Here is a 27798-nt window from a genome sequence, read left to right as displayed (position 1 = left end):
ACATCCCCAAAAAGACCTGTTGCTGTAATTGCAGCGAAAGGTGGTTCTACAAAGTATTGACTCAGGGGGGCTGAATACAAATGTACACCGCACTTTTCACAGATTTGTGATATTTATTATATCATTTTCCTTCCACTTCACAATTATGTGCCACTTTGTGTTGGTCTATCACATAAAATCCCAATAAAATACATTTACATTTTTGGTTGTAACATGAAATGTGGAAAATTGCAAGGGGTATGAATACTTTTTCAAAACACTGTATATGATATATCTCACCCCCATAGACACAGCTCAGCTCCGGTATGGAGGAGACATAGTACGTGTCTATGGAGGACAGGATACTACTCATACATCATGGTATATTAGTGTGTAGAGATGACATCCCCTCTGCTCTACAGACACTAGTAAGGTGACACCCACACACCACCATGTGACACCCTCCTTCCCTAGTACGGCGGTGTGTCTCCTTGGCTGGGAGTCCCCTCCTTCCCAGGCTGTCATTCGGGGGGCGGGGCTCTAGGCGGCTCTCCTCCTCGCTGTGTGTCCGAGGCTGGTCGGATGGCTGTCTTACTAAAGGCCGGGGCTTTGGCCGCCTCTCCGCACCTTGTCTGCTTCCTCTGCCCGGCCACCGGTAAGAGCCGCCCGGAGCGGGAGAATGGGAGGGGGGCGGTGCATACAGCTGGGAGGACGGGCATTTATATGGTGTGTGTGCAGGGTGTGACAGCGGGGTGTGGGTGTATGGAGAGGGGTCTTACCGCGCAGGTGTAGGGACAGAGACACCCATGACACCTATGGCTTAGGGGTATGGGGAGAGATGCCTATAGCTCAGGTGTATGGGGAGACTTCTGTCTTACATGTCTAAAGAGACCTATGACTCAGGTGTCTGGAGAGGGCTACTTACCTCTCAGGTGTCTGGAGAGGGCTACTTACCTCTCAGGTGTCTGGAGAGGGGGACTTACCTCTCAGGTGTCTGGAGAGGGGGACTTACCTCTCAGGTGTCTGGAGAGGGGGACTTGGCGCTCTGGTGTCTGGAGAGGGGGACTTGGCGCTCTGGTGTATGGAGAGGGGGGGCTTGGCGCTCTGGTGTATGGAGAGGGGGGGCTTGGCGCTCAGGTGTCTGGAGAGGGGGGGGCTTGGCGCTCAGGTGTCTGGAGAGGGGGGGCTTGGCGCTCAGGTGTCTGGAGAGGGGGGGGGCTTGGCGCTCAGGTGTCTGGAGAGGGGGGGGGCTTGGCGCTCAGGTGTCTGGAGAGGGGGGGGGGGGCTTGGCGCTCAGGTGTCTGGAGAGGGGGGGGGGCTTGGCGCTCAGGTGTCTGGAGAGGGGGGGGCTTGGCGCTCAGGTGTCTGGAGAGGGGGGGGGGCTTGGCGCTCAGGTGTCTGGAGAGGGGGGGGGGGCTTGGCGCTTAGGTGTCTGGAGAGGGGGGGGGGCTTGGCGCTCAGGTGTCTTTGAGAGGGGGGGGGCTTGGCGCTCAGGTGTCTGGAAGGGGGGGGGGCTTGGCGCTCAGGTGTCTGGAGAGGGGGGGGGGCTTGGCGCTCAGGTGTCTGGAAGGGGGGGGGGGGCTTGGCGCTCAGGTGTCTGGAGAGGGGGGGCTTGGCGCTCAGATGTCTGGAGAGGGGGAACTTCTATCTCTGGTCTATGTTGGGATCTATGGTTCAGGTTGTGGAGAAAGCACAGGTGTGTGGTGAGACCTTTGGCTCAGGTGTATGGAGAAGGAAGTTGTGGCCCAGATGTATGATTTAAAAAATATATTTTTTTTAATCAAATTTATTTGAATAAAATGCTTTTGGAGTAAAGATATATTTAAAGGTAGTTTTCTATTTAAGATACATTAATAATTTAGTTTATTCAGCATAAAATGGAACTTAGTTATGTAGCAGGAGGCTGTATATTCTGCAATGTTTACATTTTTGGTAAACTCATTCAATGAATCTGAGCTCTGCAAGCTGAGATAGCATGCACTGCATTGATGTATTCAGACAATTTCACAGTAACGAGATAAAACAAAGTTCAGGATTATTCCTTTATCACATTGTAGTGTACGTAGATTTGCAAAACAAACTGTATGATTGAATCAGTTCTGTTATCACAGTTTTACTAACTGACAGCTTATTATCCTAAATAGGAAACCTTCATTTTGTTTGCAAATATTAGATATTCGAACTACCAGCAAGAATAAGTCTTTACATTTAAAGAACACCTGTCATTTCAGATCCATCATGGCAGCGCCTGTTATCGGGCATCCACTCACCTCCTGCCGCAATGCCCCTCGCCTTGTGTCACTGGCGCATCACCAGCTGACCCATTAAAGTGCATGAGACTGTTGGTGATTCAACAGCAGGTCAGAGGAGGAGCCAGGACAGAGATGACCGCTGCGCTTTAAAAATTATGATTTAAATCAAGCCTTTTTACTAGTGATTTAAATTGTGATTAAAATTAAAATCCACCCTGTGTATGGAGAAGGGACTTGTGGCTCAGGTGTATGGAGAAGGGACTTGTGGCTCAGGAGTATGGAGAAGGGACTTGTGGCTCAGGTGTATGGAGAAGGGACTTGTGGCTCAGGAGTATGGAGAAGGGACTTGTGGCTCAGGAGTATGGAGAAGGGACTTGTGGCTCAGGAGTATGGAGAAGGGACTTGTGGCTCAGGAGTATGGAGAAGGGACTTGTGGCTCAGGAGTATGGAGAAGGGACTTGTGGCTCAGGAGTATGGAGAAGGGACTTGTGGCTCAGGAGTATGGAGAAGGGACTTGTGGCTCAGGAGTATGGAGAAGGGACTTGTGGCTCAGGAGTATGGAGAAGGGACTTGTGGCTCAGGAGTATGGAGAAGGGACTTGTGGCTCAGGAGTATGGAGAAGGGACTTGTGGCTCAGGTGTATGGAGAAGGGACTTGTGGCACAGGTGTATGGAGAAGGGACTTGTGGCACAGGTGTATGGAGAAGGGACTTGTGGCTCAGGAGTATGGAGAAGGCACTTGTGGCTCAGGAGTATGGAGAAGGGACTTGTGGCTCAGGAGTATGGAGAAGGGACTTGTGGCTCAGGAGTATGGAGAAGGGACTTGTGGCTCAGGAGTATGGAGAAGGGACTTGTGGCTCAGGAGTATGGAGAAGGGACTTGTGGCTCAGGAGTATGGAGAAGGGACTTGTGGCTCAGGAGTATGGAGAAGGGACTTGTGGCTCAGGAGTATGGAGAAGGGACTTGTGGCTCAGGAGTATGGAGAAGGGACTTGTGGCTCAGGAGTATGGAGAAGGGACTTGTGGCTCAGGAGTATGGAGAAGGGACTTGTGGCTCAGGAGTATGGAGAAGGGACTTGTGGCACAGGTGTATGGAGAAGGAACTTGTGGCACAGGTGTATGGAGAAGGGACTTGTGGCACAGGTGTATGGAGAAGGGACTTGTGGCACAGGTGTATGGAGAAGGGACTTGTGGCACAGGTGTATGGAGAAGGGACTTGTGGCACAGGTGTATGGAGAAGGGACTTGTGGCACAGGTGTATGGAGAAGGGACTTGTGGCTCAGGAGTATGGAGAAGGGACTTGTGGCTCAGGAGTATGGAGAAGGGACTTGTGGCACAGGTGTATGGAGAAGGGACTAGTGGCACAGGTGTATGGAGAAGGGACTAGTGGCACAGGTGTATGGAGAAGGGACTAGTGGCACAGGTGTATGGAGAAGGGACTAGTGGCTCAGGTGTATGGAGAAGGGACTTGTGGCTCAGGTGTATGGAGAAGGGACTTGTGGCTCAGGAGTATGGAGAAGGGACTTGTGGCTCAGGAGTATGGAGAAGGGACTTGTGGCTCAGGAGTATGGAGAAGGGACTTGTGGCTCAGGAGTATGGAGAAGGGACTTGTGGCTCAGGAGTATGGAGAAGGCACTTGTGGCTCAGGAGTATGGAGAAGGCACTTGTGGCTCAGGAGTATGGAGAAGGCACTTGTGGCTCAGGAGTATGAAGAAGGGACTTGTGGCTCAGGAGTATGGAGAAGGGACTTGTGGCTCAGGAGTATGGAGAAGGGACTTGTGGCTCAGGAGTATGGAGAAGGGACTTGTGGCTCAGGAGTATGGAGAAGGGACTTGTGGCTCAGGAGTATGGAGAAGGGACTTGTGGCTCAGGAGTATGGAGAAGGGACTTGTGGCTCAGGAGTATGGAGAAGGGACTTGTGGCACAGGTGTATGGAGAAGGGACTTGTGGCACAGGTGTATGGAGAAGGGACTTGTGGCACAGGTGTATGGAGAAGGGACTTGTGGCACAGGTGTATGGAGAAGGGACTTGTGGCACAGGTGTATGGAGAAGGGACTTGTGGCACAGGTGTATGGAGAAGGGACTTGTGGCACAGGTGTATGGAGAAGGGACTTGTGGCACAGGTGTATGGAGAAGGGACTTGTGGCTCAGGAGTATGGAGAAGGGACTTGTGGCTCAGGAGTATGGAGAAGGGACTTGTGGCTCAGGAGTATGGAGAAGGGACTTGTGGCTCAGGAGTATGGAGAAGGGACTTGTGGCTCAGGAGTATGGAGAAGGGACTTGTGGCTCAGGAGTATGGAGAAGGGACTTGTGGCTCAGGAGTATGGAGAAGGGACTTGTGGCTCAGGAGTATGGAGAAGGGACTTGTGGCTCAGGAGTATGGAGAAGGGACTTGTGGCTCAGGAGTATGGAGAAGGGACTTGTGGCTCAGGAGTATGGAGAAGGGACTTGTGGCTCAGGAGTATGGAGAAGGGACTTGTGGCTCAGGAGTATGGAGAAGGGACTTGTGGCTCAGGAGTATGGAGAAGGGACTTGTGGCTCAGGAGTATGGAGAAGGGACTTGTGGCTCAGGAGTATGGAGAAGGGACTTGTGGCTCAGGAGTATGGAGAAGGGACTTGTGGCTCAGGTGTATGGAGAAGGGACTTGTGGCACAGGAGTATGGAGAAGGGACTTGTGGCTCAGGAGTATGGAGAAGGGACTTGTGGCTCAGGAGTATGGAGAAGGGACTTGTGGCTCAGGAGTATGGAGAAGGGACTTGTGGCTCAGGAGTATGGAGAAGGGACTTGTGGCTCAGGAGTATGGAGAAGGGACTTGTGGCACAGGAGTATGGAGAAGGGACTTGTGGCTCAGGAGTATGGAGAAGGGACTTGTGGCTCAGGAGTATGGAGAAGGGACTTGTGGCTCAGGAGTATGGAGAAGGGACTTGTGGCTCAGGAGTATGGAGAAGGGACTTGTGGCTCAGGTGTATGGAGAAGGGACTTGTGGCTCAGGAGTATGGAGAAGGGACTTGTGGCTCAGGTGTATGGAGAAGGGACTTGTGGCTCAGGAGTATGGAGAAGGGACTTGTGGCTCAGGTGTATGGAGAAGGGACTTGTGGCTCAGGTGTATGGAGAAGGGACTTGTGGCTCAGGAGTATGGAGAAGGGACTTGTGGCTCAGGAGTATGGAGAAGGGACTTGTGGCTCAGGAGTATGGAGAAGGGACTTGTGGCTCAGGAGTATGGAGAAGGGACTTGTGGCTCAGGAGTATGGAGAAGGGACTTGTGGCTCAGGAGTATGGAGAAGGGACTTGTGGCTCAGGAGTATGGAGAAGGGACTTGTGGCTCAGGAGTATGGAGAAGGGACTTGTGGCACAGGTGTATGGAGAAGGAACTTGTGGCACAGGTGTATGGAGAAGGGACTTGTGGCACAGGTGTATGGAGAAGGGACTTGTGGCTCAGGTGTATGGAGAAGGGACTTGTGGCTCAGGAGTATGGAGAAGGGACTTGTGGCTCAGGTGTATGGAGAAGGGACTTGTGGCTCAGGAGTATGGAGAAGGGACTTGTGGCTCAGGTGTATGGAGAAGGGACTTGTGGCTCAGGAGTATGGAGAAAGCTATAGGTTAGGTGAATGGTGGGACCTATGGCTCATTTGTTGAAGGAATTTTTTAAGTTCAGGTTATAGACTAAGCTATAGGACAGGTGTATGGTGGGACCGTTTGGCTCACGTTATGGAGAAAGAGAGAGTTCAGATGTTGGAGAAGGAAGTTACTGCTCAGGTGTTGGAGAAGGAAGTTATGGTAAATTATGGAGAAAGCTATAGGTCAGATATATGGTGGGGACCTGTGGCTTAGGTGTTGAAGAAGGCACTTGTGGTTCAAGTTATGGAGAATGCTCTAGCTCAGGTATATGGTGGGACCTATGAATTAGGTGTTGGAGAATGAACTTATGGCTCAAGGGTATGGAGAGAGAGAGACGTATGCTCGGGTGTATAGAGATCAATGCACATTGCAAGGATTTTGACAATCTTTGTTGCCTACCTACCTGTTTCCTGATTCTGCTGTGTGGAAAAAGCTGTTGTTTTTTTTTATGTCTTTTGGATACTGAAGCTTTTCTAAAGCTGCAGGGTCTGCATCTTTTAATAAAGTGCTTAGCCCTTTAGAAGCATCTCACCAAAACTGAAAATTTTCTTGCAGAGTATACCTTAAATCTGACTTTTATTTTAATGCAGACTTCTGGGAAAATCAGTGAGCCAATCACAAGCGGAAAATAACATTTCCGGAGTCTTTCCATACACAAAACGTGTACAGAATGCCTACAGGTTGGCATATTGCATTGAATTTTACAGAAAATGACAGCACTGCAGATTGAGAAGGAAAGGTAGATTTTAATAACATTTAAATTACGATATGATTTGTGTCACAATTATATCTGGAAACTTTTTTTTTTTTTTTTGCTGCATTTTTTCCCACGAATGTGGAGTTGCCCCTTAAGTAGTATAAAGTGCAGGGGTTGTGTGGAAAGTGCATTGGCTCTAAAAGCATTATTTTTTTATGGATCCAGCTACGGGAAATGTTTATCTTCAGATAGGTTGCTGTATTTTTACACTGTTGTGCTGAATGTGGCACATGGCTATTGGGTAAACCAATCACATTATTTAGTGTCAGCTGTCAACACAGGCAGTTGTGTAAACTGATCAGCTCCTGGTTTCTATGTATCTTAACTACATGGAAACCTCATTGTGTTAGTTCACTTTATGGCATATGGTACCACTCAGAAAAATAAAAGGATAGAAGGCATGCCCACTGCCCGGATCCACCACACATAACTGAGAGCGGTTAACATTAACTGTAGCCGTCAGAGCTATATCAACCCTTCACCATGTATAACCAATTTACATACATGGTGCAGTCCACGTGACCATGTTACACATGTACAAAAGGGAGGAAGGACCCACCAAGAAGGTCACATGTGGAACACTATAGTTGAAATAAAATTGGCTTCATTGGGGGAAAAAAAAGCACCATACATAATAAAAAAAAAACACACCTTCAGTGAATTGCCCCTCTCAAAAACACAACTATAAAATACAGGACTGGCAGCTGCGCATGCACCCATACACCCAAACCTCTCACACTTCAGTGGAATTTCCATAAACGTATGTCTATATGGCTGATTGCAAGGTGGAACTCCTTAACTGTTAATGGCCAAATTGAAGCACAGTCATACTGGATCCAGCAAGGTAAGGTAGGTAATTAAACAAGATGTCAGGTGCTGACTAGCAGATGTTAATTCATAAAGCAGCCCTACATGGTAGTGCAGTCACTGACAGTCCATCGATAGTGTGCCTATCAGGAGGCAAGGGCTATAGCTCTTGTTCGTGAGGTAAATATCTGACATTGGCCAAAAGGTGTCTCGTGCCAGTCAGGGGGAATCGCCCGCACCAGGCTGCAAGGTTGTATATGTCATTGGTAGGCTAGGAGGGAAGGTGAGAGTAGATGGTACCACAAGTGCCGTGTTACCGGCTCATGATGGAGTTCTGTACATATAAGGCAGTATGTCTGGGAGATCTCACCGCTACAGCTGAATTGTGGACTCCCACTCCGCTCTGTTCTGTAATGTGGGTCACTCCACCTCCTTCACATCACCGCGCTGTTAGCCATTGCTTGACCACATGCAGTCCGGATATGGTAGTCACTTCATCATCATCATCTCACCAGCTGCTGTTGCCCATGAGCTGCGGTCCAGAGAGATGTCATGTGTGCTGACGTCACTCTTCAAAGCTCCTGTTTTCTGCATTATGTATGGTGCTCTTTTTTTCCAATAAAGTCAATTTTATTTCAACTGTAGTGTTCCACATATGTGGCCTTCTTGGTGGGTCCTTCCGGCCTTTTGTATATGGTACTGTCCCAATGTTGTAGGAAAGCTGTGCTCCCATCTCAGAATTTTCTTGGACCTTTTGTATTTGTGGTCCTCATAATATAAATCTTTCTAAACCACAGTAGCTCAAGAAGAATGTTTTGAAGGCCTTTGCTTTTGTCATGTCACGTACATACAATTTTTGTTAATTTTGTCACAATAAGGCCTCGTTTTGACTTGCAGTTGGAGGGTGGCAAACATGCGCAATCAAGCTCAACTACAAACTTTTGCCACCCTCTCCACCCTTAAGCTGCAATTGGCAGCAAACGGGGTTGGTTACATGCTTGCCACCAAGTTAATGGGGAAGTCTGGTCAATGGGGAAGCGCCTTAAACGCCCTGCAACCACATGCAAGTAGGCGTTATATCATTTCCTTACTGCCTTTCAGCAGGCTCTGGATCGCAATGCGAGCGTGGATCATGCTTCAGAGGTAACGGAGATTTAGACGCATATCTAAATCTACTGCAAGGCCTATTCTACAGGGGCTTCAGTTTGTATAAGAGCCAGGTAAACAGCGAGCTTTGACATAGCATTTGCAGAGCTTTCAGCAAACTTTATTGAAGCTTTTAAAGTACCCTTCAGCTCCAGTTTGTAATTTTTGAACACAGATTCTAATGAGTGCCAATTTCCAATTTAAACAAGCTGCTAGCAGGCTTTAGCACTTCCTGAAGCTTGTGGACAGCCTGCTGCCACCTGCTAGCAGCTCAGCAATCCCATTAGGATCTGGGTTCAACATTTACAAACCGTAGCGGAAGGGTACTTTAAAAGCTTGCCAAAAGCTCTGCAAATGCTTTGTCAAAGTGTGCGGTTTAAACTGCTCTTGGTGATGGTGACCACTTGATAAGTCCTTCATACAGCCAGACAGAATTATTAGTTCCTAAAACTGTAGTCCAGTCCTTTGTATTGCAGTGTGAGTGTCTGTATGTAGAATATACACAATGAACATGTGCTGAACTATAATTGGTTGATTAATTGGCTATGTATCAGGTTTCTACTATTAAAGGAGATGTACAACCAAAGCTATTTTGTCTGTACTTCTCTCCTGTGGACCACAGCGCACTTCGCTCTGCACCCCTATGACCCGTATTCAGCTGACAGCAGGCTAAAGACTGCCGTCGGCTGATGTCATAGAGCAGTGATGGCGAACCTTGGCACCCCAGATGTTTTGGAACTACATTTCCCATGATGCTCCACTACACTGCAGAGTGCATGAGCATCATGGGAAATGTAGTTCCAAAACATCTGGAGAGCCAAGGTTCGCCATCACGGTCATAGAGCCAGTCCAGGCTGCCCATATGGTCAGGATCCACCCAAGAGCCTGGACTGGCACCTGGCTTAGCCTCTCAGTGATCTGCTGGGAGACGAAGCCAACCCCTACTGCCCACTTCACAGCTCAGCGCTGCATCCACCTAGGTAAGTATGATTTAAACTGGCTATTGAACTTCCTTTTTCTCGGCTTGTTGTACATCACCATGTTCCCATGTTTGTAATTGTTGGCCAACATTTGTGTGACGGTGTGTATGCAAGACAAGTTGGAGCTAACATCCTTCGAACAAAATTCCACGGTTTTGTTGTCGGAATGACCGATCGTGTGTACGGGGCATTAAAGTTGAAAAAGCTACTAAAAATGGAGGCACACAAATATACAAAGCAAATAGTTATGTAGCTGTGTCTGCTTTGTGTGTTGGATAGACCTTCTAGGAGCAAAACATTCTATACACATTTGATTCTTTGGAAGGAAATGAAGAAAAAATTTATTCTATTCAGGTATGCATTCTTAACTCAAAAAGTCCCTTTGATAATTGCTTTCAGCCTCCTCTAAATTCCTTTTTTTTTTTTTTTCTTTCTTTCTGCTGTGACCTGATTTCCTGTAAGAGGGTGGCTGCTTTCATTCTCCTTGGTCTCGCTGTAGGTAAGAGCATGGCCACCCTCTCTTGCTTGATCTTGAGATGGAGAAGAGGCTCTAGGGTTTGTAGAGTAGTGCACATGACTACAGCTAATGTGTATGACATAAAAAAAAAAAAAAAAGGTTAGGAGGAAAAGGAGAGGTTTGGGTGCACACAGAGAATGTTATGAGTCAGAAAAACAAAGAAAGATGCAATTTAATTTAAGAATAGATTACAGTAATGTGTATTAGGGCTGCAACTAATGATTATTTTCATAATTGATTAGTTGGCCGATTTATTGTTTTGATTACTCGATTAATCAGTTAATCACCTTTAAAGTGTGGTGTATAATTTAGTTAATATGTAAAGATTTAAAAAAAAAAAAAAAGGCAATTTATTCTAAAATCTCTATGCAGTGGTAAATATAACCAACTATATAGTTAGGGAGCAAAATATCGAATCCACTCTGAGAATAACAGACAGAAGAGATATACTGTGTATACTGTTAGAGGAGAGATATACTGTTGGAGGAGAGATACTGTATATACTATTAGAGGAGAGATGCTGTATATACTGTTATAGGAGAGAGATACTGTATATAAGAGGAGATATATACTATTAGAGGAGCTATACTGTATATGCTATTAGAGGAGAGATATACTGTATATATACTTTTAGAGGAGAGATATACTGTACATACTATTAAAGGGTGAATCTGGTAAATATCATCAGACTCAGAGATCAAATTTTTCTATTAAAAAAAAAAAAAAAAAAAAAAAAAAAACACAATGTCTTCCTTCAAAAAACAAAACCAAAAAAAGTTTGCTCGATTTTCTAGTTAGTGGGGTCAAATCGACGCTCATTTTCAACCACAGTGACAGGAAAATTTGGAAATAGAAAACTTCTTGGTCAAAGGAATTTTCAGACACCGTATGTGGTTTTCATTCAGAAATGACATTCATTTTAAAAAACTGAATGTTTAAAAACAAGTGAAAATTTCAAACAACATTCTTTCAGCGAATGTAGAAAGATTTTTTGTCTGAAAACGTATCCGTGTGGCCAGCATAAGTCTCGGTACGCACCTATGCAGTTTGCTGTTGATCGATTTCTGCAGTGCTTTTTGCTGTGCGTTTTTGATTTTTGCGCATGTGACTTTGCTGCGACTTGTGTTTTTGCATTTTTTTTTTTTGCCCAATCTGTTGGGCAGATTAAAAAAACACGAATTGCTGCAAAAACACATTAAATGCTTTTCTGCAGCTTCTCCTTTGAATTATATTTAACCAAAAAAGAAGTTTTTTGCATTAAAAAAAAGTCCCTGACCCTTTCCAAATACGCAGCAGCTGAAAAAAGCAGAGATGTGAACGTGTCCCATAGGAAACTTTTGCGTTTCTGCAAAAAGCACCAATAACACATAGATGTGAACCAGGCCTAAGATGTTTAGTAACATAATGGGGTTAAAAAAAAAAAAAAAAAAAAACTAAAATGATCGCTTTATAGAGAAAAAAAAATACAAAAACAGATAATCACTACTGTAAAGGGTTCATTTTTTTTACTGTGACAGTAATATTTACCGTAGCGATTATTTACATTTTGTACTATAAAAGTCTCATTTTATTTTTTTCATTTTTTTATTTTTTCTATTTATTTATTTTTTTGTAACCCCATTATGTTACTGCCCGATTAATTGGTTATGAAAATAGTAATCGATTAATTTCATAATCGATTAGTTGTTTCAGCCCTAATGTGTATAGATTATTTGTAAAGGAAAGAAGTATGTTTTAGTGTCACTTTAAGACAATGGCTTGCTTCTGTTGGTTGTAGATAAGACTAGCCATTGTACAAAATACAACCCCATGCCGAATAACTTGTAAGGCTGGATTCACACATATGCAGTTTTGGTGCTTTTTGCATTTTGCAGATTTGCACTATAGTCTATTTAACATGGTTTCCTATGGAACATGTTCTGTAGTGCAAATCTGCAAAAAGCACAAAAAATGCATAGGTGTGAATCCAGCCTAAGGGCTCTTTCAGAGGGGTGATTGAGCCCATCCCGTGTGCAGGCAGCCCATAAAAGTGGCTGCACATTCACATGTCACAGTTTGAGGAGTGGGTGCACAGATCCAAATGCAGAGCCCCAGCTCAGAGGTGGGTGCACAAACATCAGCCAGTGGCTCTGTGTGGAGGAAGGGGTTAATAACCCTTGTGAATGAGTAAATGTTAACTTTCAGTTTGCTGTTGCAAAAACACACAAACGCACACAAAGACGTGTCTAGGATATTATCCCATAATAATTTTCCTGCTAATTACCCAGACTAAAGGTCAGTTGTGATGGTGTATATTCCATGTCTGAATGCAAATGCATGCATCAAAAATTCAGTATTTTCCATTTAAAAGTGGCATCCTTCGATATCCTCAGTGGTGGCAAATTGGCACAAGCACAGTATCTGCACAGATGAGAGCTGTTATTTGTGTATTCTACAACAGTGGTCATCAAGTACCCCCAACAGACCATGTTTTGGGAGTTTCTCTTAGATAAAATAGCTGTCCAAAATACCAAATACCATTGACTCTGATTTTAAAGTACCTGTGCAAGATGAAGGAAAACCTGAAAACATGGCCTGTTTGGGGTACTTTGGGACTGGGGTTGGTGACCACTGTTCTACAATTCTAATATGCACGTGCCTGTTAAGGCACAACTAGCCATTTTTCTGCACAGACTGACAACTTACTATACATCTTCAGATGACCAGAGCAAGCTATGCTGCTGTGTGTTTTTGCTTTAGAGCTCATTTATGGGCAGGAAAAAAAGGCTGCGTTTGTGTACAGATGGTTTTGATTGCATCTAAAGGCAGCACTATAATAATCAATGAGCCCATACACACAGATTGGTCTATATATGAAAATGTGCACTGCGTTTTAGATGTGAACAAAAAAAGTAGAACACAGCTGCAGATTTTACATGCACATAAACATGAGTACGTTAGGGGCATATTTTGCGCAGGATCTTCTAGCTCTGCCAGTAAGAACCTTTCTTTCATGCAAAAAGTATGTGTATGCCCGTGTGAATAAGCCCTTAGACCTCTTTCACACAGAGGGCATTTTGTAGGCGCTATAGCGTTAAAAATTGCACCTGAAATCCGCCATCAAATAGCTGCTCCATTGTCTCTCGGGCTTTCACACTGGAGCGGTGCGCTGGTAGGGCGTCAGGAAAAGTCCTGACAGCAGCTTCTTTGCAGCGGTGTATTTACCGCTTCTCCACAGCTGCTCCCCATTGAAACCCAAGTCCTTTTCCTGCTCAGCGGGGATCAATGGAGAGATCCCCCACTGAGCAGAGCGTGTGTCCTTAGTACTCACCGATACCTACTGTAACTTTTTTGTTTACACTTCAGCTGTCAGCAATAATAAAACACTGAAAAATTATTTTACAAATAAAATACTTTATATATATATATATAATATATATACAATATATGAACAAAGCAAACAAAGTTAATTATTAATACCGGTAGTTTATAAAATAGAAGTAAATAAAAAAAACAGCATGAGCAAACTAAATGGAGGAGAATATGGAGTTAAAAAGGCTGATTAGAGTAAATTATGGGCTAATAAGGGTTTGAACAGAGGAACAATTTAAAGCGGTTCTTCACCCTAAAGGGGAAGTTCCGCTAATCTGATCCCTCCCCCCCTCCGGTGCCACAATCGGCACCTTTCAGGGGGGAGGGGGGTGCAGTTACCTGGATAATCCAGGTAACTGCACCCACTTCCGGCCAGACCACCGCAGACCCCCGCAGACGCCCCGCCCCCCCGTTGTGTTCTGGGAAACACACAGTTCCCAGAGACACAGCGGGGGACCATAAGAGACGCACAGCGCGACTCGTGCATGTGCAGTAGGGAACCGGGCAGTGAAGCTGTAATGCTTCACTTCCCGATTCCCTGACAGAGGATGGCGGCGGGGGCAGCAGCGAGACGAGCGATCGCTCGTCACCTGCCGCCGACATCGCTGGACCCTGGGACAGGTAAGTGTGATTTTATTAAAAGTCAGCAGCTGCAATATTAGTAGCTGCTGGCTTTTAATATTTTTATTTTAGGTGCAGAACCACTTTAATAATAATAAAAAAAAATTGTTGATAAACATTTCCGGCAGTTTTTTTTTTTTTTTTTGAAAGCTGGGAGCAGGGAACTCCTCTACACTTGTTACATGAATCGTGAAAATGCTGGATTAAGATCATGTGGAGGGTTGAATCGAGATCACTATGTTTTAATGATTAATTGTGCATCTCGAATGTGCAGTAATTCTAGCACTGGACCTCCTGTGTAAATCTACAGTGGTAACCTGTAAGGGCATCTCTTATGGATAGTAAAATTGACACCGCTTGTTGCCGTTTTTAAAGTGAGATATGTTTGGTATCTGTTTACTCAACGTAACATTGTCTTTTATATTTTCACAAACAATTGGACATTATATTGTGTTTTTGTGCATTAAAATGAAAAAAAAAGATTTTCCCCCAAAAATTGTGTTTTAAAATCCTCTGTGCAAATACGGTGTGACAGAAAAATGTGCAATGTGCTATTCTCTCTGCTTTAAAAAAAAAAAAAAAACATTTTGGGGGTTCTAAGCCATTTTCTAGAAAAAAAATACATGTAAACAAAGTGCCAGAAAAGACCTGGTCTTTAAAGTGGGTAATCAAAGTGTGATCCTGTGCACTCATAAAAGCACACACTCGTCAGCAGTTTACTCCATGGAAGTGTGTGGGAGCACTGATCTGCATTGTGTGTAAATAATCATGTTTGTTCATCAGAGTTCATTGGAGATTGTTCTCCATGTGTTAGGAATACATCAATACACTGCTTGTGTAGCTATATGGGGTTGGTTTACTAAGGGGGATAGAGGCTGTTCACTTTGCAAGGTTTTTTTTCCATTAGCTTAGTGATAGAGGTGAAGCTCTGCTGACTTCATCGTCTAATCACGTGCAAGAGATATATATACATTTTTTTTTTTTTGCGGGTTTCGGTGTTTTTTGGCATTTGTTTTTCACCTCATTCACTAAGCTAGGGGAACATTCTCTTGCAAAGTAAACAGTCGATTTACTTTTTTAAATCAACCCCAATGTGTGATGGGGGTGAGCCAGCTGGGAGTACAGGTGAAGTTGGTCCTCTATTGGAAAAGTCAACATGTACTACAGAATCATTGAATAGCTAACCTGAAAAAGGTGTTTATTTTGTGACTTACAAATACAACGCTGCTAAATAAATGAATTCCCGCCAGTCAAAATTGCTAATTTATTGCAGCTTTAGTGAGTGTGCTGCTTCTTGCTTTAGCGAGCCACCTTTTGTGTATAAAGGTGGCAGTTATCAAAGTGTGGGTTTTCAGATTATGGGGGCTTAAGCCCGTTTTACACTTGTGTAGGGCTGCAACTAACGATTATTTCATAATCGACCGATTATTTTTTTCGATTAATCGGATTAAAAAAAAAAAAAGCTGAAAAAGGGGGGATGACACATTCCTCCCCTCTCACATGGTGTCAGTGCTCCCCTCCCCCCCCCCCCCCCCCCTCCGGTGTCTCGGGTTTTCTCACCCCTTCATGGTGACAGCGGTGTGCCGGGGTGGTGTGGGGCGGAGTCTCAGTCCGGACCTGCCACACGTGACTCTGCCGACTCATCTGAATGGAGCGAAGGGCACCCCGAAGCCGGGAGATGGATGCACGCATGTGCAGAGCACAACCTCCAATCACGGCAGCGCTGGAAAGCAGCCCGGCAAGGGCTTGCCGCACCTGCGCTCTGCGGCGGGTCTATCGGAAGGCTGCTGGGTAGAGGGGGGGGGGGAGTAGCCGAAAGCAGTGCAGGCGCGTTTCTGGCGGGACGTCAGCTGGGTGGAGAATGCAAGCAGGCGTAGCTGCGTGCTCATGGATGTGGTGCATGCGTAGGACACGGGAGAATACACAGGATTCTAACGGATCGGCAGGGGGGAAGGTGCGGACTAGGTGTGCAACGGATCAAAAAACTCACAGATCGTATCGTTCGTCGGATCAGAGTCACGGATCGAATCAATTTTCGGATCAGCAAAAAAAAAATAACACTATCCCCGCCCCCCACAACCACATTGTTTATTTAAATAAAAGGTATAACACTATCTCCCCCCCCCCAATAAAATGCAGCTTATTACAAGCATAAAAACATAGTCAGCATATCACTGATGATTTGCGCCAAGCTCACCACCGATCAAAGTTCCTCCAAACAGACCGCCGTGATGAGTTCCGGGATGCCTATTGGCGCAAATAGTCAGTGATATGCTATGTTTTTATGCTTGTAATAAGCTGCATTTTATTGGGGGGGGGGGGGGGAGAGAGATAGTGTTGTACCTTTTATTTAAATCAACAATGTGGCTGTGCCGAGCAAGTGGAAAGGCTTAGATAGGATTAGATAATAACTAACTACTATCTAATAGATAGTAGTTGGTTATTAGGTTAGATTAGGTAATAAATGTAGTGGTACCTGCATAAAAAGTTTTGAATGAGGGCAGACAAGGCATCCAGCGTGACTCCTCCAGAATTCCTTCACTTGGGCTGACACAGGCTGAACAATGCGCTGGGGGTGATGTCGGCACGCAGCTTTCCGCCGCTGGGTGTACCAAGATGGCCGCCAGCTCCGGAGCTAGGCCGAAGCCGCTACCTTTCCTAAGGCCGCGGCCCGCTCCGCGGATCGCATGGTGCGGACCAACTAATCGATAATGAAAATCGTTGTCAACGATTTTCATTATCGATTATTATTGATATCGATTAATCGTTTCAGCCCTACACTTGTGGGGCATGAAAGCCCCACAATTTTGCAGCAATTTTACGGCAATTTTTTTGCTGCGATTTTGATGCGACTTTAAGCAATGCCTATGTGATCTTGAGGTCTATGGACCTCAAATGGCATCAAAGTCAGACCCAAGTAGTGCAGGGACCACTTTGAAGTTGCTGCGACTTGAAGTGGCACAGATATGAATGGTTCTCATTGGAAATCATGGGGTAAGACTTGTCATGCAACTTTGCAGTCCCAAGTGGCAGGACAAGTAGCACAAGCGTGAAAGGGCCTTCAGGCTTGATTCACATCTGTGCATGTTGCTTTTGAGCATTTCTACAGTGCTTTTTGCGGTGCTTGCTCTGTTTTTGGACACCTGTTTTTACCACGATTTGCAGGTTTTTTTCGTTTATTTTTGGGGGGACCCACACAGTTTTTTTTTTTTTTTTGCCACCATTTTTCATTTTATTTTTTTTACATTGAGCGGGAAGCCAGCTGACAGCTGATGACTCATCTGTTAACAACGCGGCCATTGAATTCTTTTACATGCAAAATGCTGCATTTTGCGGGAAAAAAAAGTCCCAGACCCTTTCCAAAAATGCAGAGGCACAAAAATGCATTGATGTGAACATGTTCCATAGGAACCCATGTTTAAAAAAATGTCCCTGCATTTCTGCATAATGCATCAGAAAAACGCATTGGTGTGAATCGAGCCTTCTTACTACACCATTTGAATGAAATATTGCACAAGGTTTCACCACTTCCCAGGCTAGTTAGAATAGGAGCCTTCTGCCCTGGGGGCAAACAGCATGGTTTGCCAGGCCTACCAGAGTCTCGTCATGGAAAGAAAATGTCAACCACATGCCATGAAGTTCTGAGTCATTAGGCGCTAAAAAAATAAAATAAAAATCACTAGTATTGTAAAATACTAAATAAACATTGTCGGTGATGGCTGCAATATAAGCCCTACCCTGTTTCCCTGAAAATAAGCCCTACCCTGAAAATAAGACCTACAAGGACTTTAACTATGGCTTATTTGGGGGTAGGGCTTATAGTACAGCCATCACCGACAATCACACTAGGTCTTATTTTCGGGGAAACAGGGTATGCAGTCACTTTGTAGTACATATCTACTTTTTGTCATATGTTATGACAGGTGAGCCAGCCCCAAACCTCCACTTTGTGGTTGAATCGCCCATCTCAATAAACTGTCATAGGTAAGAAACTTCTGGTTTGTGAATTCATTTTTTCCAATCCTAGTGTGCTGGTGACTTTAGTTATTACTTAGTCAAGTTATTACTTAAAGCTTAAAATTTTAATAAAATTTTAAAAAGTTGCCTAAAATACGTTAAAATTACTTAAATATGTTATTACTTATTCTCCATGCCACACAAGGAATGCTGCAGTGATTTTACTGTGTTTTACCAGTAATGCCCTTTGTTAATGGTTGGTGCAGAAGGTACAGTTTTCCATACTTATGGAATAGGCTAGGCCAGGGGTCCTCAGACTTTCCATACAAAGTGTCAGTTCACTTTACTTCAGACCTTGGGGGGGCAGAGCATAATGCCTATTGTTAGTACTAGTGCCCCGTCAATATTGACAAGGGAAAACGGTGCCCCATTGTATTACTAGGATCAGTGGGCAGAAAAGTCTCAGTGCCTGATAAGCCAATGAAAGGCAAGCAAGGGGCTGCAGATTGGGGACCACTTGGCTAGACCTTTTGTGTTCTCACTGGAAGGCCCGGGTCACACTGCTGCTGCAACTTCGAAACCAACATCCCAGCGTGACTTTGACACGACTTGCATACGACTTTTTTAACAGCAGTCAGTGCAAGTCGTGCCGAAGTCACACCAAAAGTAGTGCAGGGGCCTTTTTCTTAGTCGTAGCAACTCAACTCGCTCCTATTAGAACGGTCCTCTAGGCACTTAAAGGGATGCGACTTGTGCTCTCAAAGTTGCAACGTATGTCACACTGGTGTGATCCTGGTGTCTTGTCTAATAACGTCCTCCATCCGATAGTGTCCGCTGTGTACTGCGCATGCTCAGTACACAGCAACACAGATTCCGAAAATTGCCGAGGATGAACGGCGCCTGCGCCGTGAGTCCAGGTTCTATCCCCACTATCCAAGTGGACATAGAGTAGGAATAAAAAAGAGCCGAGCGCAGCGAGGCTGAGCCCGAAGCGTGGCGAGCGAAGCTCGCCCGCGAAGGGCCCTTTAATACTCACAACCCTATGTCCGCTTGGATGGTGGGGCTACCACCTCCACTCACGGCGCAGGCGCCGTTCAGCTTCGCAGTACGGGGCGGACACTATTTCATGGCCGGACACTATACGGCAGAACACCGGCCTAAAATTAGTTTGTACTTAGAGTATGTCATAATGTTTTACACCTTTGCTGTAATCCTAGCAGTTTGTAGCTAGATAGAGCCTAATTATAGCCAGCTATGGATGTGTTTAAATTGCTAAATACACATCACACTGAAAAATCTAAATACCATTTTTTTTTTTTTCGTTTAGGTTTTTATTAGTAGGGTAACATCAATATCAGTCATTTTTGCTGTATGCTGATAATGATAGCAAAACTAATTAAGACCATATCTTCAAAAAGTCATTTACCATAGTCAATGGCTGCATGTTAATTGGATTGTAATTTCTAATTCTGTATCATCTGTTAGTAAATAAAGCTGAAATTGCATTCGCTTGTGGTTTTGAGATGATAGCCTAATACTACAAATGCAAATCTTGTTGAAAGTCAGCCAGATATGTTGTATTTGCTCGTAACCACTAACGTAAATTACACAGTTCTTACATTGTATGCAATTTAATGTGACAGGCCAAAAATCTAAATGTAATATTTTTCAGCTTAGCAATTCTTATATGTGGTTGACAACATTATTATTTTTTTTATTTTATTTTTTTGTCCCTCTGTTTTTCACCTGGTGATCCAGCCAGTAGTACACCACCTGTGCCTACCCTCTGGATGGAAGAGCAACAGAAACGCCTTTTGGACAACAATATTGTCAGTTTGAGGGGAAGGGAGTGTTAAATGTACTAAAAGATTTAGATACACTAACAAATTGAGTCCAAACTCCACTTAATGTTAATTTTAGGAAAATCTTTTTACATAAATAGATAAAAGATGATCATTGTAAGCCCCCTCTCAGTGATAAATATTTTGTCTCAACCTTTCAACTTCTACATCTGCAAGAGAGCTTGTTCTGGTGAAAGACAGACTTGCTTGCCAGATCACCATGTAGAAATAAAGCGAAGAAAGACTAAAAATGAAAACGAATGCAGCAATCACATCTAAGAATTGGTAAGGTACAATATAATGTTTGCTTTTGAGTTAATTTTTTTAAAGTAGAATTTTATTTATTTTCATACACAACAAACAAAGAAAAACAAAAAAAAACAAAAAACCCACAAAACAGAAAACTGTATATGGAGCGAACATCGCTCAAACCATTGCACAATCTGGTAATCTGGTATACATGTAATGGATATGTGACACATTAAAGGTTAAATGTCTATTCTGCTTAATTGGAACTGATCAATGAACAAAGGGCTCCATTTAGTCTTTCAAGGAGACGGTGGTATGGTACTTTCGGAGCTGAACCAAGAGCCCCAAATCTTAAGGAATTTTTTTGGGCAGCTTCATACGTCAACTTATATAATGATATTGCATGGTTAACGGTAGTGATCCAAAAAGCTATAGTGGGTGAGGATTGAGACTTCCAGTGGATGGTTATCGCTTTTGAGTTAATTACCACTTTAACTTTGGACAGGCTTAAGCTGGCCATACTCAAGTAGAATTTTGTCAGAAAATATTCCTCTTAGTAACTTTCTTTTTATTTATTTATTTTTCCCCATGTATGATGAGGTCAAACGGACATTTGTTTTTGACTGTAGTGACAAGAAAATTTGAAGGAGTAGGATGGAACAAAATTCGAAAAATTTACATTGTTTTTAGTGCAAAAGAAATGGAAATTGGTTATCGGCATGATGAAATGCTCTGTCGAACAGTTTTTCAAAATCCCCCAAATTTCTTTACAAATGTTTAACTTCCCTGGCGGTATGATTATTTCAGATTTTTGATGCTGAAAGTGGTACAATTATTTTGCATGAAAATTTGGCGTTTTATATTGTAGGCCTGTAATTCTTAGGAATAACTCACTTAAATCTGTCCAAACCAGAGTCTAGTAGACATCCCGGGTATGATAACTCTTGAAACACGAAACCATAAATTATAATAAATAACTATAAATATAACAAATAATAATAATAAATAATAATACAAATTATTCAATAATCAAATCAAAAACCACAGACATTTGCTCAGTTGCAGAATTGTCACTGTCATTTTCTTTCAGTGTTTGATGATGGATCTCCCCACAAATCACTATCACTCAATTTTGCGAGTGATTCTAATTTATTATCGCTGTTTTCTAGCTGGTCTAAAACCACTTTTGATGTAAAGGGACGGTTTTGGTTGCTATGGACAAAGAACAGTATATATAATATAAAACTGCATGCTGGGCACTGGACAAAGCACTAGGGAAAAAAGGGATGTGAAATTGATAAAGTAATGTAAACTGTAAGATTACAGTGTACTGTATATGTATTGTGTGTCTTTACTTTTTGAATTTGGCGCCTTTCTCCTTCCCCGTGCGTTGCAACGCTCGCAGGGACTGGAGCTCAGCTCTGTGATAGATCGAGCGGAGGGTGGCTCGTACAGGATCCTGGGGAGCAGGGAGACATAACAGGATCCTGGGGACAAGGTAAGTACCAGTACGTACCAGGATCCTGCGATGCGATTCCGATTGTGGCTTAGGGTTGCCGCTATTGGTGCTGAAAATCCACCCCAAGCCACACTCGGGAATACCGCCAGGGAGGTTAAACCAACTTCTACTGATTTGTGGCCAGCTTTACTGATAGAGCATATGCTATAGGTCCTTTTTCTGTTTTTGCTTTTTAAGGTATGTATCAAAGCGGTAGTAGACCGCACCGTTAGGGCCGGTTCACACTGCAGGCGATGCGAGGCGACACCGACTTGCCTCGCCGCGACCTGCCGCGACCTCAGCGGCAACTTGCAGATGACTTCTGTATAGAAGTCAATGCAAGTCGCCCCGAGGTCGCCCGAAAGTAGTACAAGAACCTTTTTTCTGAGTCGGAGCGACTCGAGTCGCTCCTCTCAGAACGGTTCCATTGTACAGAACGGGGGCGACTTGTAAGATAGCGGCGAGGCGAGTCGTGTCGCCTCGCATCGCCCGCAGTGTGAACCGGCCCTCAGGCTTCATGTACACGGGATGTATTTCAACCTCTCCTGAATGATTTAACTTGACAGCTAGAAACTAATTTAGCTGTGTTTACATGTCGCGTTTAGCCACATTTAGTCGCGTTTTGGGTCTAGAAGCATTTGAGAAAAAATATATATATTTTTAGTTAAAATTAAAAACTTCTAAACGAAACGCTGCTAAACGTGATTTGCCATGTTTAGCAGCGTTTACAAGCTGTTACAGGCATTTGGCTTTTCAAATGCCTCTGAACCCATTTTTTGCATTCCTAAATAAGCTTCTAAACACAACTGCCTAGAAAGACTATAAATGACCCTGTGTACATGTACTGATAAGATAACATGGAGGAAAGTTCTGGGGCAGCTGAAAAAAATGCCCAACTGCCCCTAACCATCAGTTTTCCAGCAGCAGTGTACATGAGGCCTAAAAAAGAAAAAAAAAAACTGCAATAAAATGGCATAATGTGGTAGTATGCATCACATACTAGCACATTATGAAATACTTGCCTTATAAAGAAGCTTTCCAGCAGCGCACTTTAACCACTGACAGGCTTCCATATTCACCTGGTCTTCCTTCTGGGTTTGAGTGCTTTGGGCGTCTGGCCGAGCCGCGAAGACATCACTCCCTCACATGCGCACGGGAGTCATGGCCTCGGCATGGAGCTCTAAAGGGACTGCTGTCCCTTCAGAGCATGATGTCTGCATGCAGTGTGAATATCTTCTAAATAGTGCAAGTTTAGGAGATATTTACTGTACCTACAGGTAAGCCTTATTATAGGTGGCTAAGACAAAACATTTGCATTATGTATTTTTCTCTATATTAGAAAGTACCAAAAATATTTAAAGTGAAGAAATATTGCTTAACTATGAGCTATGTTGTTAATGTAACCTTGACTATTTAATGTTGTACTGTAAGTATTTGTCAGTGTTTTGTTCAAAACACATCGGGGCTAAATTGCAACATATCTGAATCGCACAAGAACACGTTGCACACTCCTTTTCAAGTCTCATGCGATTCATTGTGGCGTGATTTGAGCCTATTGATTTTGGAAAATGCAATGCAACTGGATCACATGATACTTTTTTTATACCATGTGATCCGGTGCAGGAAAACTCATTTCATTTGCCACCTGCCTTTGGCTGTATCTTTAATTTAACATTGACACCTGCTTCAGATTGCAACTGCAGTGTTTTGAATGCAGTGCGCTCTACCTCCTAGATTGTAAACTCTTAGCCCTTGTACACACGGTCGGAGAATCCGTCGGAATGTGTCCTATCGGACCGTTTTGTCGGATAATCCGACTGTGTGTGGTATGCATCGGACTGTTTCCGTCGGACCAAATTTTCCAACTTGCTGGAAATATTTTCCGACAAACTGGTCCGATCGGACATACTCCGATCATGTGTAAAGAATTCCGATCGGACAAAGTGCCACGCATGCTCAGATCAAATTCCTAGACCAAAGCTATTGGCTACTAGCCTGAATGTAGTCCTGTCGTAACGAAATAATGTCATCACGTTCTGAACGATCGGATTTTCCGACAACTTCGTCCCGACTGTGTGTATGCAACAGTTTCGGACAAGATCCGTCGGACAAAATCCGATGGACAGAATCCGTCGGATTTGGTTGTCGGAATCTCCGACCGTGTGTACAGGGGCTAAGGAGCAGGGCCCTCTGATTCCCCCTGTCTTGTATTGTAATGTCTGCCCTAATGTTGTAAAGCGCTGTGTAAACTGTTGGTGCTATATAAATCCTGTATAATATTAATAATAATAGTGTGAACCTAGCCTTAATAGAAAGTTTTGATCAGATCAAGCTGTTTGTAGTAGTTGAAAGAAAAAATGCATGTGTGTGTTTCTGCTGGTTTCCTTGTTCTTATTAGATTAGGCTCTGTGGGTTGTGGTTTGCTATCCTGTAAACTGAGGAAACTCTGTCCTGTTCTCATAGTTGTAAACCTTGATTTACAACCTTTTACCAACTCTTGACATACCTGGCTAAAGCACCACATTTCTTAGTTACATAAAGGTATCTTGGTGCTAAGTGATCCTTTGCTAAAGTGTAGATTTTATAAAACTTGTAGAACCCATATGACATTATTTTCTATTAGATTGTAAGCTCTTCTGAGCAACGCTCTTAATCCTCTTGTATTTTATTGTATTATAACTGTATTGTCTCACTTTTATTTTGTAAAGAGCTGCGTAAACTGTTGGCTCTATATAAATCCTGTATAATAATAATTGGTAACATTGGAAATCTTTCTGCCTAAAGCCTAGTACACATGGGACGAATGTTGGGCAACATCATCCGATTCAGTAAAAACCGGCTGATGTTAGTCCCGTGTGTATGGCATCCAGTCCAACAGAAGCTGGCCGAGCATGTATGAAAACCAGCAGCTGACTGTCTCTTGATCAGCACTCTCAGCCAATGGCTGAGAGCACTAACTGGAGTGTTCTAGGAGATTGTTGTTCTAACAGCAGGGGAGATCGCTGTACTAACATCGGAATGTTAATGGCTGTGAGGGTTTTTTTTTTCGTTCAACCCTAGTGGTGTGTACCAGGCTTAAAGAGGAAGTAAACCCTGATGGGTTTACTTCCTCTTTGATTCCCTGCAAAGGCAAAGCATAATGGACTACTATGCATCGCATTTATTTTATTTTTTTGGGCAACAAGCTTTGTGCAGCTCAGTTTCCTGCAATTAATACATCCTAAAATAAAATCCTGTGTTTGTTTTTTTTTTTTCCCCCAATCCTTTTCCAGGGCGTTGTAATAAAGGGGGGATTTACTAAAACTGGAGAGTGCAAAATCTGGTGCAGATCAGCCTAGAATCCAATCGGCTTCCATTTTTTTTTTTTTTTTTTTTGTTAAAGCATAACCACATGGTTCCCACACTACGTCTATTGATGTCATGGGGTTTCGGTGGTTATATCTAAATGATGCCTGAGGCCACAGACATCATTCAGATATTGCCGTTTTCAGCCGGCGATTCCCTACACCATAAGAACAATCATAGCGGCTGTTCCGCCGCTTGATCGTTCTTACGGGCGGCGGGAGGGGATGCCTGCCGGCCCCAGCATGTGATCATAGAGATTTCCGGCGGACTAGATTGTCCCCGGAGTCTCTATGATTGTTCGGAGGCCGGGCGCGATGTTATGACGTCACGCCCGGCCTCGGTATTCAAATTAACGGCGTCGATCTGGCTAGGAAGCCATGATCATTTTTTTGTTTTTTTTGTTTTATTCTTCCCAGCCTAGAGGTGAGGGTCTTATTGACCCCATATTTCACTGTAAATAGGTCCGATCGTGCCATATTCCTATTACAAGGGATGTTTACATTCCTTGTAATAGGAATAAAAGTCATCAATTTTTATTTTTTTTTATTTTTTTTAAGTGTAAAACTAAAAAAATTAAAATAAAATGAACAATAAAAAAATAAAAAATGTAAAGCGCCCCTGTCCCCGTGAGCTCGCACACAGAAGCGAACGCATACGTAAGTCCCGCCCACATATGAAAATGGTGTTCAAACCACACATGTGAGGTATCGCCGCGAACGTTAGAGTGAGAGCAATAATTCTAGCCCTAGACCTCCTCTGTAACCCAAAATATGTAACCAGTAAAAAAATTTAAAGCGTCGCCTATGGGGATTTTTAAATACCAAAGTTTGGTGCCATTCCACGAGCGTGTGCAATTTTGAAGCGTGACATGTTGGGTATCTATTTACTCTGGGTATCCTCCTCTTTCACATTATGCAAAAAAATTGGGCTAACTTTACTGTTTTTTTTTTTTTTTTTTTTTTTTTTTTTTTAAAGCATGAAACAGTTTTTTTTCTGAAAAAAACGCATTCGACAAATTGCTGCGCAAATACCGTGCAAGATAAAAAGTTGCAATGACCGCCATTGTATTCTCTAGGGTCTTTGCTAAAAAAACATATATAATGTTTGGGGGTTCTATGTAATTTTCTAGCAAAAAAATTAGGAATTTTACATGTAGGAGAGAAATGTCGTCAGAATTGGCCTGGGTCCGAAGTGGTTAAAGTGGATGCAAACCCAATGGTGAAATGTGGTGCACACCTGGCACTCCCCATGTGCAGGCCTTTGAGCACTTCAGTGATCTCTTTCACAGTGAAGTGTTCCTGCTATTACTGAAGGCACATGGGTGTGCTCAGGAGGAGGGGAGGTAGAGGAGCTATGCAGTGTGAAGTCTCTGGAGTGAGCAACAAACATCAATCACACAGATGACAGGAAAGGGGGTGGATCCAGACTCCCCATTGTCCGTATGATGCTTTAAGAAAGCCTAGTCCCTCCCACAGGTAAATAACCCTATTTTAACAGAAAGGGTGCACTTCCCAGAGTGCAGGAAAGCTCTGTAGGTATTAGTAGCTTATAAGGCTCAAGATTAGGCAAAAAAATAAAAATAAACCCATACTTCTCTTTTTAATTTCCTAGAATTTGAGGACTGCAGACCATTCCTTCCCTATGTGTAAATTACATCTTTCAGATGTGTGTTCTGCTTAATAAATAATACCAAAATGGCCTTTTAGTACTTTATTGCAGAAGCTGACATGGCGGTGACACTGTTCACCTTTTTTGTTTTTTTATATTGTTTTGATTTTAGATATGATGTTACCAGGTAACACGTGTGTGTGTGTGTGTGTGTGTGTGTGTGTGTGTGTGTGTGTGTGTGTGTGTGTGTGTGTGTGTGTGTGTGTGTGTGTGGTTTTTATTTTTTATTTTTTTTATTTCTTTGTATTGGATTCTTGTACAGCAGGGCTCAGACTGAGAGATGGAGAATCAGCCAATTGGTTGTGCTGTGCAGAGATCATGCTAATAGGAGAAAGTAAAGTGACAGGGAGATTAGGTCAGTGTGCTGCTTTTTCTTTCACTGTCCAGTCACAGGATGGATAGACCTGTTTTTGTGTTGCTGACCTTCAGTATAAAGAGATTGGGTCTTCTTTCCTGTAAGGCAGGGCTGTGTGGCATGGTATAACTGTGTACATCTCAGAACTAAATGGACAGAAATACAAATCCTTTTGGCAGGTAAAACAGTTCCCTTCTATGTATTTCACCTGTATATTTTGCTGTTTGCCTGGAATTCAGCTTTAAGCATTTGAAATTTGTTATAACACTTATGTCAATAAGGAAGGAATTGATGAATTGATGTTTGTCGAGTCCTTTTTCTATACTGTTGGCTCTGTGAAGCATCTGTGTACAGGATATGCATTCCTGTCCATGATCAGGCTACTTACATGCTTACATCCTCTTCCTTCCAGTTCTTATTTTGTATGTATGTATGTCAGCTGACATGGATATTATAATAACAGATGTTTTTATATCTTGCTATACAGATGTTTTCCTATCCTGTTGTAATTTCTGATTTGAACTTGATTCAAGTTCTGAAACACGATGCAATATCTTGGTCAAAACAAATCTTTATGTATCTGTTTAGTGCTATATATATATATATATATATATATATATATAATATAGTGTGTGTGACAGACAAATGTAAAATGTACAACACAGCTAGGAGGCATTTCCAGCATAGATATAGTGCCTTGCAAAAATATTCACCCCCCCTTGACATTTTCCGTGTTTTGTTGCCTCATAACCAGGATTTAACATGGATTGTTTAATTGAATTTACAGAACATGCCCACAACTTTGAAGATGTGTGGTGTTTTTTTATTTATTTATTTTTATTGTGAAGCAAACAACAAA

General features: G+C 43.3%; 1 protein-coding gene across 8 annotated transcripts in view; it reads left to right on the top strand.

Annotated features, from left to right (window-relative positions):
* The first annotated feature begins 476 nt into the window (after positions 1-476).
* The window catches only part of FAM135A (family with sequence similarity 135 member A), a 177707-nt gene continuing 150385 nt past the window's right edge, over positions 477-27798 (top strand). For 4 of the 8 annotated variants that reach the window (XM_077487412.1, XM_077487405.1, XM_077487406.1 and 1 more), the window contains exon 1: positions 483-634. The gene's annotated coding sequence lies outside the window, so the exon portion shown is untranslated. Of the gene's footprint in view, positions 635-27798 lie in introns of all 8 variants that reach the window. The other 4 variants (XM_077487408.1, XM_077487411.1, XM_077487410.1 and 1 more) reach the window with 3 other exon arrangements.

Source organism: Lithobates pipiens, unplaced genomic scaffold (genome assembly GCF_037356315.1).
Source record: "Lithobates pipiens isolate NorthernLeopardFrog02 unplaced genomic scaffold, aLitPip1_a1.2 Scaffold_18, whole genome shotgun sequence".
NCBI classification, from domain to species: domain Eukaryota; kingdom Metazoa; phylum Chordata; class Amphibia; order Anura; family Ranidae; genus Lithobates; species Lithobates pipiens.
This window is presented reverse-complemented; position numbering and strand designations above follow the sequence as displayed.